Consider the following 15,562-nt stretch of genomic DNA (forward strand, 5'->3'; position numbering starts at 1 on the left):
AATAGAATCAACGCTGGAGCAGTGCTGTATTAAGGAGCATGGCACAATCACTAACGTGGCTGATTGCAGACAAAAGACAAACATACAGAGCCAAAGTTACAACAAAGGTCAATAAATCTACTTCATTACACGCACAAACACATTCTATTTACTCCTCTGCTGAGGAAATGTGTATTCCAAGATGAAGACATGTAAACAAATTGTGCCAGTGCCTTATACACAGTGCATAATGTACATTAAATCCACCAGTGCATCTGTCAAATGCCGATGTTTAGTGAACAGTTTCAGTGTGACGAGCATGTTTTTTGACAGTGTGACGGGATTACATTGTTTTATTGATGAACCATTAAAACCCAACTGCCATTCCTCCCAGGTAGTGGCAGTCTGCTGCTTCACATGTGTCCTCGCTGAACCTACTGAAATTTCCCTTGACAGAGATTCTGCTGCCCTCCTCCTACCCTCTCCTCTCCTCCTCCCAGAGGACTTATCTTCCACTCTGCTGTGACAAGTAGCCTAAATCAAGTCCTGGCACAGGATGAACTCACCAACCACAGACAGACCATTACAGTATCTACAGTGAGGCATGTCACCTTTGCACTTTGACCTACGGCTCTTCGACATGAACCACGATGCTTGAGTCATGTAGCTATTATACAGGACTGAAGAGGACCTCTGTTGACAGGAGGCTACAGTTGATCCCTATGTTGATTAGTCCTTTATGCCAAAACAGTTCATAATTGAAACCAGACCCTGGTCACTGTGTTGCCTTGGGGTCGGGTTTTTGAGCCTATTTGTTGATCCCTTTGTGTTACAGTAGATCCCTTTGTGTTACAGTAGATCCCTTTGTGTTAACTAGCATATGTTTTCTGTAACAAATCCTTTATGAGACCATATTAGTCTGAAGGAGGTTTTTATACATTGTAAACGCAGCGAGAAGTCATTCTGGCCTTTAAGAGACGTGGCTGCTTTGGTTACAAGTGATTAACATACCAGCCACAGTGCACATTGTGAACAAGCCCAACGGTTATGCATATTGATAGCGATCTGTGAGCTGCTGAGCTCTCCAACACAAGATTAGAGTAAATCAACTCAAGCTGGACCAGATGTATCACAAGACATGCAAGTTTAATGTCATTCTTTCAGCATTGCTCTACTGCTTTAATAACAGTGGATACTTCAATGACAGTAGGTTAGGCATAGTGAGTTGGTGACTTGTCAAAATAAAAAAGACATTTATGAATGATAAATAGCACACAGCATAAAAATCTAGTGAGAATATATAGTGCATTCAGAAAGTATTCAGACCCCTTGACTTTTTCCACATTGTGTTACGTTACAGCCTTATTCTAAAATGGATTCAAACTAAATGTTTTCATCAATCTACACACAATACCCCATAATGAAAAGGTTTTTTAGACATTTTTGAAAAATGTATAAATAAAAAACGTATTTACATGATTATTCAGACCCTTTGCTATGAGACTCGAAATTGAGCTCGGGTGCATCCTGTTTCCATTGATCATCCTTGAGATGATTCTACAACTTGATTGGAGTTCACCTGTGGTAAATTCAATTGATTGGACATGATTTAGTAAAATCCCACAGTTAACAGTACATGTCAGAGCAAAAAACAAGCCACGAGGTCGAAAGGATTGTCTGTAGAGCTCCAAGACAGGATTATGTGGAGGCACAGATCAAGGGAAGGGTAACAAAACTGCAGCAATGAAGGTCCCCAAGAACAGCGGGGCCTCCATCATTCTTCAATGAAGAAGTTTAGAACCACCAAGACTCTTCCTAGAGCTGGCGACCCGGCTGAACTGAGCAATCGGGGGAGAAGGGCCTTGGTCAGGTAGGTGGCCAAGAACACGATGGTCACTCTAACAAAACTCCAGAGTTCCTCTGTGGAGATGGGAGAACCTTCCAGGAGGACAACAGTCTCTGCAGCACTCCACCAATCAGGCCTTAATGGTAGAGTGACCAGACATAAACCACTACTCAGTAAAAGGCACATGACAGCCCGTTTGGAGTTTGCCAAAAGGCACTTAAAGACTTTTAGACCATGAGAAACAAGATTATTTGGTCTGATGAAACCAAGATTGAACTCTTGGCCTGAATGCTAAGCATCACGCCTGGAGGAAACCTGGCACCATCCCTACGGTGGCGGCAGCATCATGCTGTGCGAATGTTTTTCAGCGACAGGGACTGGGAGACTAGTCAGGATCGAGGGAAAGATGAACGGCGCAAGGTACAGAGAGATCGTTGATGAAGTCCTGAGCGCTCTGGACCAGGTTCTCAGACTGGGGCGAAGGTTCACCGTCCAACAGGACAATGACCATAAGCACAAACCCAAGACAATGCTTGAGTGGCTTGGGGACATGTCTCTGAATGTCATTGAGTGACCGAGCCAGAGCCGGGTCTTGAAACAGATTGAACATCTCTGGAGAGACATGGTAATAGCTGTGCAGCAACACTCCCCATCCAACCTGAAAGTGCTTGAGAGGATCTGCAGAGAAGAATGGGAGAAACTCCCCAAATGCAGGTGTGCCAAGCTTGTAGCATCATACTCAAGAAGACTTGAGGCTATAATCGCTGCCAAAGGTGCTTCAACAAAGTACTGAGTAAAGGGTATGAATACTTATGTAAATGTAATATTTCAGCTTTTCTTTTTTTTAACCTTTTTTTGCGTTGTCATTATGGGGTATTGTGTGTAGATTTATTAAATAGTTTTTTTCCCCCATCAATTTTGGAAAAAGGTTGTAATGTAACAAAATGTCAAGGGGTCTCAATACTTTCCGAATGCACTGTACAAAAATATAAATGCAACATGTAAAGTATTGGTCCCATGTTTTGTGCACATTTTGTTTTACTTCCCGGTTAGTGAGCATTTCTCTTTTGCCAAGATAAGATGTCTATAATAAAGCCCATTTTGTGAGGAAAAACATATTCTTATTGGCTGGGCCTGGCTCCCCACTGGGTGGGCCTATGCCCTCCAAGGCCCACCTATGGCTACACCCCTGCACAGTCATGTCAAATCCATATATTAAGTCCTAATGACATTTATTTAAATTGACTGATTTCCTAATATGTTGCGTTTATATTTTTATTCAGTATACTTTTACTCCGTACTATTTTCCCCTTACTTCTTCTCTAACTAAATATCCATAATTTTCTAAATGGAATGCAGTAACTTATCTGTATTCTGTTGTATCCTTCTCTTATGGGTATCACATACTTTATGCAGCTACATTACATAAAAATGCAAAACATAAGCTAGAGAGATGGCATTTTGTTATAAACACTACCATTGCACCACGGCTATTGACCTATATTGTCTGATTTGTAAAAGGAGTTTTGATTTTGATGAAGCAAGTTTGTGACAGCAGGCATGAAAATAAACATACAAAAAAATATATTTTAATAATCTGTGCCCAAGCTGTGCTGTTGTATTGAGGTCATATGCTAATGACATGTCTGACCCAGAATGCTCAGTCAAGACATGATATTAGAAAATAGGAAATATAATTGAAGAAACATTTTGAAATAAATATATTTCACATATCTCATGCATTGGTGAATATCTAATAATAATGTCCTAGAGTCATATTTCCTCCATAAACACATACCTGTTGTTCATCATAAACACAGGGTCAAATAGGCATTTCTGTGTAATTATCTTAAATCTTGAAGCGACATTGTGTGGATTGGCTGAGCTGTGACTGAGATTGTATCTGATTAATATGTGTTATCCTGCACATAGTTTTAAAGCCTACATGCACATCTCCACCTTGAGTTTGTGCTTCTTGCTGATCGTTTTAAACTTATCAAGGGCTGAAGAAGCATTAGCAGGAGCCCATATTTCAGGTTTTACTCTATTGAAAATCATATGCACAGTCTCTCTAGATCCCTTGACAGTGTAGTAGTGGTGATGCTGTTGCATAGGTGATTTAAATTTTGACTGGCTTTCATCAAGCTGCCCACTCAAGAAAAAGCTTCAAATTGGTTCAGGTTATCAGTCAACCTACCAGGTTAGTTACAAACAGCACAGGAATTAAATCATCAACATGTATGTGTCACACCCTGACCTTAGAGAGACGTTTTATTTCTCTACTTGGTAAGGTCAGGGTGCGATGTGGGGTGGGCATTCTATGTTTTGTATTTCGCCGAGTGTGGTTCTCAATCCGAGGCAGCTGTCGATCGTTGTCTCTGATTGGGAATCATACTTAGGTAGCCTTTTTTCCCCACCTATGTTGTGGGATCTTGTTTTTGTACAGCTCTTGTAGCCTACGGAACGGTACGTTCGTTTTGGTTTCACTTTGTTATTTTGTTGCTGGTTCTCATTGAAATAAATATGATGACCACAAATTACGCTGCGCCTTGATCCCCTTCAAACAACGTACGTTACAGTATCGATCAAATCTTTACTAATGCTGCAGAACTGTTCTTTAAAGCAGTATCCGAAATCCATCGGATGTAGTGATCACAATATAGTAGCCATATCTATGAAAACCAAAGTTCCAAAGGCTGGACCTAATATAGTGTATAAGAGGTCATACAATAAGTTTTGTAGTGATTCCTATGTTGTTGATGTAAATAATATGTTGGGGTCTGTGGTGTGTAATGAGTAGCAACCAGATAAATGATAGCAAATGATAGTAAAAGGATTTGGAGCACCTTAAATGGATTTTTGGGCAAACTCACTCTATCATTCATTGAATCAGATGGCTCATTCATCACAAAACCCACTAATATTGCAAATCACTTGAATGATTTTTTCATTGGCAAGATTAGCAAACTTCGTCATGACATACCAGCAACAAACGCTGACACTACACATCCAAGTTTAAATTAAGAAATTATGAAAGACAAGCATTGTAATTTTGAATTCTGGAAAGTGAGTGTGGAAGAAGATGAAAAACGTATTGCTGTCTAACAGCAATGACAAGCCACCAGGGTCTGACAACTGGGAATATTACTGAGGATATTAGTGGACGATATTGCCACTCCAAATTTGTCATATCTTTAATCTAAGCCTACTAGAAAGTGTGTGCCCTCAGGCCTGGAGGGAATAGCAAAAGTAATAGAAGCAAAAGTAATTCCGCTACCCAAGAATAGTAAAGCCCCTTTACCGGCTCAAATAGTCGACCAATCAGCCTGTTACCAACCCTTAGTAAACTTTTGGGAAAAACTGTGTTTGACCAGATACAATGCTATTTTACTGTAAAATAAATTGACAACAAACTTTCAGCACGCTTATAGGGAAGAACATTCAACAAGCACGGCACTTACACTAATGACCAATGATTGGCTGAGAGAAATTGTTGATAAAAAGATTGTTAGACTTCACTGCGGCTGTTGACATTATCAATCACAATCTACTGATGGAAAAACATATGTGTTGTGGCTTTACACCCCCTGCTATATTGTGGATAAAGAGTTACCTGTCTAACAGAACACAGAGGGTGTTCTTTAATGGAAGCATCTCCAACATAATCCAGGTAGAATCCAGGTAGAATCAGGAATTCCCCAGGGCAGCTGTCTAGGCCTCTTACTTTTTAAAATATTTACTAATGACATGCCAATGGCCTTGAGTAAAGCCAGTGTGTCTATGTATGTGGATGACTCATTACTATAATCCCTGCAAAACTTAACAAAGAGCTGTAGTTAGTTTCAGAATGGGTGGCAAGGAATAAGTTAGTCCTATATATTTCAAAAACTAAAAGCATTGTATTTGGGACAAATCATTCACTAAACCCTAAACCTCAACTAAAACTTGCAATAAATAACGTGGATATTGAGCAAATTGAGGTGACTAAACTGCTTGGAGTAGCCCTGGATTGTAAACTGTCATGGTCCAAACATGTTGATACAACAGTAGCTAACAAGCGGTGCTCTGACTTTTTAACAACACTATCAACAAGGCAAGTTCTAAAGGTACTAGTTTTGTCGCAACTGGACTACTGTTCAGTCGTGTGGTCAGGTGCCACAAAGAGGGATCTCTGGAAAATTACAATTGGTTCAGAACAGGGCAGCACGGCTGGCCCTTAAACGTACACAGGGGGCTAACATTAATAACGTGCATGTCAATCACTCATGGCTCAAAGTGGAGGAGAAATTGACTTCATCACTACTTGTTTTTGTAAGTGTTGACATGCTGAATGCCACAAGGTGCCTGTTTAAACTACTAGCACACAGCTCAGACACCCATGCATACCCCACAAGACATGCCACCAGAGGTCTCTTCACAATCACCAAGTTAAGAACAGACTGAGGCGCACAGTACTACAAAGAGCCATGGCTACATAACTCTATTCCACATCAGGTAACTGATTTAAGTAGTAGAATCAGATTTTAAAACAGTTAAAAATACAACTTATGGAACAGCAGGGCCTGTGAAGAGAAAACACACAGGCACAGACACACAAACATACATGGATAAGACATGCACTCTACACACACCTACACATGGATTTTGTATTGTAGATATTGGAACGTAGAGTAGTGGCCTGAGAGAACGCAATTGATGTGTTGTGAAAAGTAATGTCATGTAACATTTTAAATGGTATATAACTGGCTTAATGTTGCTGGACCCCAGGAAGAGTAGCTGCTGACTTGGCAGCAGCTAATTGGGATCCCTAATAAATACAAATACAATACAATACAATAGGAGCAACCTGGTCTCAGAGCATTTTGTGTTATTCTGTACATAAATCCATGACACTCAATTTAGTATGATATGTTACGTTTGGTATGGCTACATAAGACAGATGGTTATGTAAGGTAAAAAACGAAAGGAAGGTGGTTGGTTGGGGTGGATGGGTAGGCGTATAACGCAAATGTCTAACAGCCCAAAAGGTTGCAAGTTTGAATTTCATCACAGATAACGGTTATCATTTTAGCTAATTAGCACATTTTCAACTACTTGCTACTTTGCAACTACTTAGCATGTTAGCTAACCCTTCCCCTTCCCCTAGCCTTAACCATTTACCCTAACTACTAAACTTAACACAAACCCCTAGCCTCGCTAATGTTAGTGAGCTAGCTAACGTTAGCCACCTAGCTAGAATTCGTAACATATACGTTTAGCAAATTCAAAACATATTGTACATTTAGCAAATTCGTAACATATAATACAAATTGTAATGCTAAACATATCATGCGAATTGGGTGATGGACATCCACAAATGAATACATACCATACGAAACTCAACATGCCTCGGATTTACGTACAGAATAATATGAAATGCTCTGAGACCAGGTTGATAATGGACATTGGTGCAGGGAGTGGGCAATGTATTTCTGATATTGTGAAGCTAGAGACAAGGGAACCGACTATAGACACCACAGCCTACATTCCAAATGACACCCTATTCCCTACATAGTGCACTACTTTTATGAGGGCCCATAGGAAATAGGGTGTAATTTGGGACATATTCCTGTCGCTCTCTCTCTCTGAAGCCTGGGGAGAGGACCTCGCCAGTCTCAGCTAACACTCAATATGGCGTCTCATTCCAAAGTGCTAGTGTTTTAATTGTCATCATACAGCACTGTGCAAACATCCACGCAACCCAGATGGCTAGGCTGATTTTTGTCTAGTGGGAGATTCAGCTATATGCCAATAGGCAGACTGTCTGGGCGACTAGGGCCATTAAAGCCATACAATGAGATTGCACAGTGAAGAAGAAGAACCCTAAACCACTAAAGATCTTCTGCCATGTTAGCAGTCCGAGGTTGGGCTTAACCTCATAAATCACTGGTGTGAGGCACGGCCATAAACAGCAACCTTTAGAGGCAGGCAGGGTCTCAGCTGGGCTCCCTGAGGAGAAGCTGTGGCCTGGATGATTATAGATCTACAGATGATGTCGATGGAGGATTCCTGCAACCGATGGCGGAGGGAACATAAACACAACGTTGATGGATTTCACATTCAATGGCACTGTTTAAAAATAAATTATACATGAAAAGGCCACAGAGGAATATGTTTGGTGAGGGGGTCAGAGGGGACTCGCTCTCTCTCTCATAATCATGGGTTCAGAAATAACAGAATGCTCAAGGCAATTTTGTCAAAATTGAGTTATTGACATAGCCTTGTTCTGTTCAATTTTCTCCTCTATATAGTACTCTAAATACCCAAATTCATGTTGTTAAATTCAAAAGAATACAAGATAGAAAAATTGTTGACACCATTCAAATCAATGAGGGTTCGGAACTTTAAAGCCAATTATCTCAGAATAATCTTTTGCAGATAGAACCTTGTAGTCCCAAGCTTCCCAAGCTTTCGGTATATCAATCCGCACACAAAATCGAATGACATGCATTTGCATACTTAACTATGAAATAATTAAATATGGTGGAGAGGGCATATTTATATTCAAACACTCAACGTTTCTGAGGCACCAATAACACAATAATATAATCTACATCTTACTCATCCATGATCAGATCATGGTCAAATTAAATTGAGAGGAGAACAACAAAGAGTCCAAGAGAATTGGAAAGTCACATGCACAAGGAACCATACACCAATTAAACACAAAGGAATCCATTTAAGGAAATGTAGCACATCTACAGACTTATGCAAATCAGACTTTCGAAATGCGCTCTGTACATTTGTTAACTTGCAGCTGCCTGAGGCTGTAGACTGCTCCACACACATGAAAGGAAAGGAGGGAGTCAGACCAGCCCACTGCTGTACACGGAGGGAGCTTGCCTGCCTGCTGCAGCTAGCACAGGGACCATTGATCTATCCCCCCTCCTCACAGAACAATAGAGGAAACGCCAGCGCTGTCTTTTATCAATGCAGGTCCAGGGATAAGTGAGATAGAGGCTAATGCCAAGCATTAGGATGTTTAGGGTGATATTATATCAAACTGGGCTGCTCTGTTCCATTTCATAACATCGATAATGCATCGACATACAGCTCCAAATAATATGAGTTCAGAGTTGCTAAGGAGGATGTTGTCAGTACAATTCAATGATGGGTAAATAAAATAACATTATGTTGTATGCACCCAATATGGTTGGTTATTGTTTGGTTATTTTCGAAGGCAATTTGTGTATAAAAAAAGCAGGTCATTTTATTAATTCACATTTCCTCTTTTAAACATGCATTTATAAAATGTTACAGTATTACTAAAAGGCAAAAGCTGATACTTTTGTGTTGAGTTGATGCTTGCAAGAAGCAGCACATGAATTCATCTGACATTAGTCCGACAACATACACTGAGTATACAAAACATTAAGAACACCTGCTTTTTCCATGACAGGTGAATCCAGGTGAAAGCTATGATCCCTCATTAATGCCACTTGTTAAATCCACTCCAATCAGTGTAGATGAAGGGGAGGAAACAGGTTAAAGAAGGATTTTTAAGCCTTGAGACAATTGAAACAGGAATTGTGTATGTGTGCCATTCAGAGTGTGAATGGGCAAGACAAAATATTGAAGTGCCAGGCGCATCAGTTTGTGTCAAGAACTGCAACGCTGCTGGGTTTTTCACACTCAAACATTTTCCTGCATGTATCAAAAATGGTCCACCACCCAAAGGACAGTTGGGAAGCATTGGAGTCAACATTGGGAGGGGGGGGGGGGGACTCAATATTAGGAAGGTGTTCACTGTATATCAATCCCTTTTGTCTGCCATAATTAGTCAACCGAATGATGCAAAAACAGCTAAACTTGTTGGTGTAATTCCAGTCATGCACCGTGGAGGCATAATCGGGTACTTTCACCCTAGTTGTCAATCACAATCCTCAGCCAAATTATTCATAAAAGCATATTTTATTTATGGATGCATTTTCCCAAGCTACCTAAAAGTTTGCATAAGCCCTAGCTCTGGCAGAGACAGAACTGCCAAGGCACCTCACAGAGACATAGATGCTTTCATCTCTCATACAAGCAGAGGGAGCCAAGGTGGTGTTGGTCCATGTTAGGCAGACATTCTTATGATTTATATATAGTATTATCTGTTGAGATCTTCAAGCATTTTCACATGCAAAACATTAGCTCTGTTATTTGGGAAAATTCATGAAGCAGGTTATACTGTAGTTGTAGGTGGACAGTGCAAATCTAATTGTATTCATCTGAAATGAGAGAGCAAGAAATAAAGATTTCAACTTGAAGATATATGTTATTTGTACTATAAATAATCTAAATAGACCAAATGAAAACATATCGCCTTTGTAGGCTAAAAACGATATGCAGCTCTCACATTTCGGAGGCTAAATTTAGCCTAATTAACTAACTTCATCCTAACGGATACAGACTCCCGCAAGCCGCCTCGGAGATAGAAATAGAGTCATCACCACCAGACAAACTCAGTTATCCATATACAAAACATCATCATTTTACTCACATGATTTTCTTTGTCACTAGAATATCTACTGTAAATGGAAATCAAATACAGTCCATGAATGCAGGGGGATGCAAAAATATGATCATATCGTTATACTCACATAAATATAATGATTGTTTTAATTATGTGGTTACATTAAATCAACCCTTGGTGATTCACACATGTACTGTAAAAAAATATATTAATTTGACAGTATTACATTATTTCTGACTAATGATCTGACAAAATAAAAACATATACCACAATGGTAGTCAATTTACTAAAGAGTTTTTCGCCACATTAAAACTGGTTGCCATAGTGATGGCAGGCATAATGAGCAGATTAACTGCATGCTGGAAATCATTTGTTGAGAATTTATTCAGAGAAATGTGACATCCCCAAACTCGTAGGAACAGGAAAAGAGGTGCTCTTAATTTTCCATGGAATCAAAACAAATTGAGAAAAATTCACTTCCAAACAAAAACAAGTCTTGATAAGTATGCAGGCCCATTACCAATGAGAGTACATCAAATGAGATAGCATAATTATGGTTATAGGTTAAAGTTGGCATAATTATGGTACTGTATCTATCACATTCAGAGTTACTAACAGTAGTAAAATGCAGGATTTCCAGGGCAATATGTTTATGTGGGCTGGGCTCCAGCAACTAACTGTTAATGTCAGATCTTAGTCATTTATTTCCAGTGACACAAAATAAACTACAAGACATAGATAGACTGGGACAGTAACCGAAAGGTTGCTGGATCAAATCCCCGAGCTGACAAGGTAAAAATCTGTCGTTCTGCCCCTGAGCAAGCCAGTTAACCCACTGTTCCTCGGGCGCCAAAGACGTGGATGTCGATTAAGGCAGCCCCCCCCGCACCTCTCTGATTCAGAGGGGTTGGGTTAAATGCGGAAGACACATTTCAGTTGGACAACTGACTAGGTAGCCCCCTTTCCCTTTCCTTATAAATAGAACCATCACTTTAAGCTCATCTAAATAAAATGGAGGGGGAAAAAAACAATTTCAAGTCAACCTATAATAAGCAGGAGAGAGAAAGCACTTTCCACATTGGTGCCATGGCAACATCTCATGGGAGCCAGCCAAACCCTGAACAACCTCGCTAGCCTACACAGAGCCAGACCAAAGACCCTCAAGGACTCGTCACATCATAGACATTAAGATTAGAAACCAACATTCCTTCTGAGAGTGAGACAATTATTCTGTTTATATGAGTTGATATTTGTGCTGTTTGACTTAATTCAATACTGGAATACATATTAAGTCGATAAAATGGATTGACATGGTCTTCCATTTGCAAGAGGGGTGTTACATTTAGTTGAGACATTAAAGCCTTCAGGTGAGAAAGAAAATAAGAATATCATAAAAATCATTGTTTCTCCAAGATAGATTTTTAAAAAATAGTGTAATTGTTTTTTTTGTGATTTTGTTCCCTGAACAATAAACAGACAATGTCCTGTTCAGCCTACAGACATGCTTCCTACAGGGCAGAACATTCCAACTGATAAACAAGATGTGAACCGGTGATCTAAAGCACAAGCTACTCCCTACCCAAAACAATCTTCTAGCTTGACCTTTTTGCCCGTTTTACAAGTCACTATGAATGGAGCTGCAGGTCAACTTTAAAGCCAAGCATGAATCCCTGTCATTTCCACATAAAAGGATGCCAAATTGATTTGGCGCTGAATGTGAACCTCCGTGTGAAGACTACTCACCCGCGCAGGAGTCATGCAGGGAGATTCTACTCTGTACGGTTATCTTTAAAAGCCGTGCCACCTTCCCTGTGAATCTTTACTGGACCCCATTCAATGTGACAGAGCCCAAGCCATCTGTGCTACAATATGTAATAGCAACACATGGCAGATTCAATGTACCAGATTAATGATCCAGCCTAGCACCCAGTAAATACATTTAGTGAATGTTTCAATGTCCCCTAACTATGTCACATGTACTAATTCAATTATATTGCTGACCGATTGGATATACAAAATTCACAGCCAAGGTAAGAGAAGGAGCTCCACTCTTGCCTCACAGATATCAATCTCTTTGCTGGAATGTGTGTGTGTGTGTGTGTGTGCTGCACATTGCTGTCTCAGTGGCTCCTTCCTGTTTGACAAAAGAGGATGGTTGAGGGACAACAAAGAGGGTAGTGCTGGATAATGAGGCACGTTGCCATATTCAAGCCCAGTTCACTGCTTTACTGGCACAGCGTGCCTTCCCAGCTGCTGCCAATGCTGACATCCAATTACATGACCTTTGCCATCTAACCCATTTTGATAAGGCATTGAATAATCAGCCTTGCAATTATACCTCAAATCTAATGCTATTTTTCATTTTTTTAAAACAACTAATTGACCGACGTCGATTAAAATATTGAAATTCTATTTAGCTTTTTTTCTGAGCTCAATGCACAGTTTCTCTAGAGATGAATCAGATCAAGCCTGAACAAGGCGATGTATGAGTTATAGTTTCCAACAGGCCAATATTCTACATAGTATAGTGCAGAAAATGTGGTAATTGACTATAATGCCCATAATCCATTGCATTCCTACTTGTCCGGTCTGTGTGGCAACGGAGAGAAGAGAGAAGAACGTGAGATTGAGAGGGATAGAGAGCAATTGCTTCGCGAGGTAACTCTACCTGAAAATACATGATCTAAGTGATTGATAGTTGGTATTCAGCAGTCATAAAAGTATACCTCATTTACTTTGAAGAACTACAAACATTTTGATTTTGTCAGCATAGGCAGCAGCTCTATAGAGACGAGATGATGACCTGGAATGAAATAATAAAGTCATAAAATAAAACGAATGTAATATACACAACAACTGAAATATTTTAGTAAAGTAATGTAAATAAATGATGGTTAATAAGCCAAAAAAAGTATCAAAACTGAAATTTAAAAAATATATATTATTTTTTAATAACGTAACCGAAACTGAACCGACCGCAAAAAGCACACATTTTTTGGTCTTTTAAAATGGCACTCATCATACTGACGTATACTACTGCTTGGTAAAGCCTGTATTGTGTCTGTTGAAGAAAATAAAAGGCACATCCACCATCAAGGACTACCTTTTGAGCCTATTATCAACAAGGCCCTATAATGTAAGCCACTGGGTGTTTCCCCGCATCAAAAGCCATTGGGAAATTATTTCATGTACTGTAGATTCTGACACATTGCTGCATGTATTGAGTACCTAATGTCTTAGTATAATCTCATAATGATCATGACTGAATAACAGCCAACATGCACATATCATAGATGTTACAATGTGTTTTGTATTCATTTAATATACCAGAAGCTGTGCCTTGTCTAACAATTCCTGACTACTGTATCATTGTTTCTACTTCATAACCAGTCACTGTTGAGTAGACACTGTAACACAGTTCTCTCTCTGAATATCAAGATCAAATCTTAAGATAGCTTGTTGAGATATTTTGTAGCAAAACTGCAACAGCTGTGCAAAGCTTTTAATTGATTCTCAGAGCCAACGAATTCTACCAAAGGCAGGTGGCATCACATTTCTGCATTCCACTGAAACACATGACATGTTAGACAGTATAAATGAGAGATACAATATACTTAGCTAGTCTTACCTTAAATAAAAGATGTAGGTATGCTGTAGCAAATTGTCTCTATTCTGTGGAAGAAAATAAATGAATTTAGATGTAAATGAGCCTAGAGTCAACTATTATTTCCAGAGGCAGTGCCACATAAAAATCAGGTTGAAAGTGACTATAAAATATAACCACCAATGAACTCAAGGTAATACAGGTAACAGAGAATATGGTGCTTTACATATTTTTTTTCACTGGGAAGGTCTGTAAAGATTGACCCGTTGGAAATGATGTGTTTTTCATTATTCCTTTGAATAATAGTCACAGCAACGTTAAAAATAACTACTGTAAATGAATAAATTGCTCAGTTAAACATGGAAAATGTCTCTTGTCATGCCAGCAAGCTCTGTTATAGGAAAAAATATACTGAAAATGTGTGTTGATTAAAATCATGGTAGTAGCCGATTGGCAGTGTTCTTTCTGCACTCACCCTCTCAGTAAGAGAGAGAGAGGGAGTAGAGTGTGCATTATGCCTGACACAGATACATGTTCTCCAGGAGGACTCTGCAGAGAGCCAGCCTCTCCCTCTCCCAAATCTCAGTGCTCTGCATGGGAGCATTTTAGCTACTTGGGTTCACATGTGTATGTACAGATATTAATAACATACACAGGCATGCATTTAAACGCGCGCGCGCGCACACACACACACACACACACGATATTCAATTATATGCCCCAATATATACACAGATCATACCGTCAATGAAAACTGTAACCAAACACATGATTTAACTCTATGCCAGATTGATAAGGATAATGAGGTTCAAGTTGCGGCACTTACCATTCATTTCATGTTTCAGCCGTTGCAACGCCTGCTTGTTCAATGACGTCCCTCTCTCTGAGTAGCCTAATTAAGCATCTAAATTATACGTTTTTTTTGTTTTTTTTTGAGAATGTCATTCACTCCATTCATAAAAAAGCTTTTTTAGGCGAACACTATTTCAGATTTGCCTACCTGGCACAGTCGTGTCACATCCACAGTGCACATTAATAGGCAGTTCTTCCGGTTTCTCTTGGAACAATGGTGCAGCATCGGTCTGACAGATACATCAGCAACGTGACTTCCCCTTAACCAATCATTTCACATGGTTTAGGGAATCAGGAATCGTCCTCTCAAACCTTTGTACACGGGTTTGCCTACTTTAGGCAAAGCTGGGAAGACAATGTGCATTAATGCTAGCAACTATAGCCAATGGCAATATGGCGTTTATACACTCAACTTGGATACAATTGTATATTTTATAGTCAACGGTGTCGAACTTGGCGTATGCATAACTTCGTCCCACGGAAGTGTCTGGGAACGGGATTAGTTTATAAATGACAATTAAAAATAATCACATGGTGTTGTTCTCCTACCACATTTAATTTCAATGTAAAGTATTCATAAATAACCTATGAATATAGTCACTACCATCTTCTCTGTTTTAATGCTCAATGTATTATGTTATTGACAAAACATTGTAGGGGAGTGGGGTACAATTAGCTATTTTTTACATTCAGCATCACTCTGTCAACGGAAATATAGTATTCTTTCTACCAAAGATATGTGTATATTTCAGGATGTTGCATATCCCTGACATAATGTAAACAT

The 15,562-nt window shown here is 39.5% G+C and overlaps 1 protein-coding gene across 3 annotated transcripts in view; it reads right to left on the reverse strand.

The window, feature by feature from the left end:
• Window positions 1-15,023, reverse strand: part of LOC112236229 (cysteine/serine-rich nuclear protein 3) — a 32,510-nt gene extending 17,487 nt beyond the window's left edge. The window contains exons 1-3 of one of the 3 annotated variants that reach the window (XM_024404817.2): window positions 14,927-15,023; window positions 14,753-14,818; window positions 13,951-13,994 (exon numbers count right to left, since the gene is read on the reverse strand). The gene's annotated coding sequence lies outside the window, so the exon portion shown is untranslated. Of the gene's footprint in view, window positions 1-13,950; window positions 13,995-14,752 lie in introns of all 3 variants that reach the window. The other 2 variants (XM_024404810.2, XM_024404830.2) reach the window with 2 other exon arrangements.
• Window positions 15,024-15,562: the final 539 nt, after the last annotated feature.

The sequence above is a fragment of the Oncorhynchus tshawytscha genome, linkage group LG03, assembly GCF_018296145.1.
Source record: "Oncorhynchus tshawytscha isolate Ot180627B linkage group LG03, Otsh_v2.0, whole genome shotgun sequence".
In the NCBI taxonomy this organism is placed as follows: Eukaryota; Metazoa; Chordata; class Actinopteri; order Salmoniformes; family Salmonidae; genus Oncorhynchus; species Oncorhynchus tshawytscha.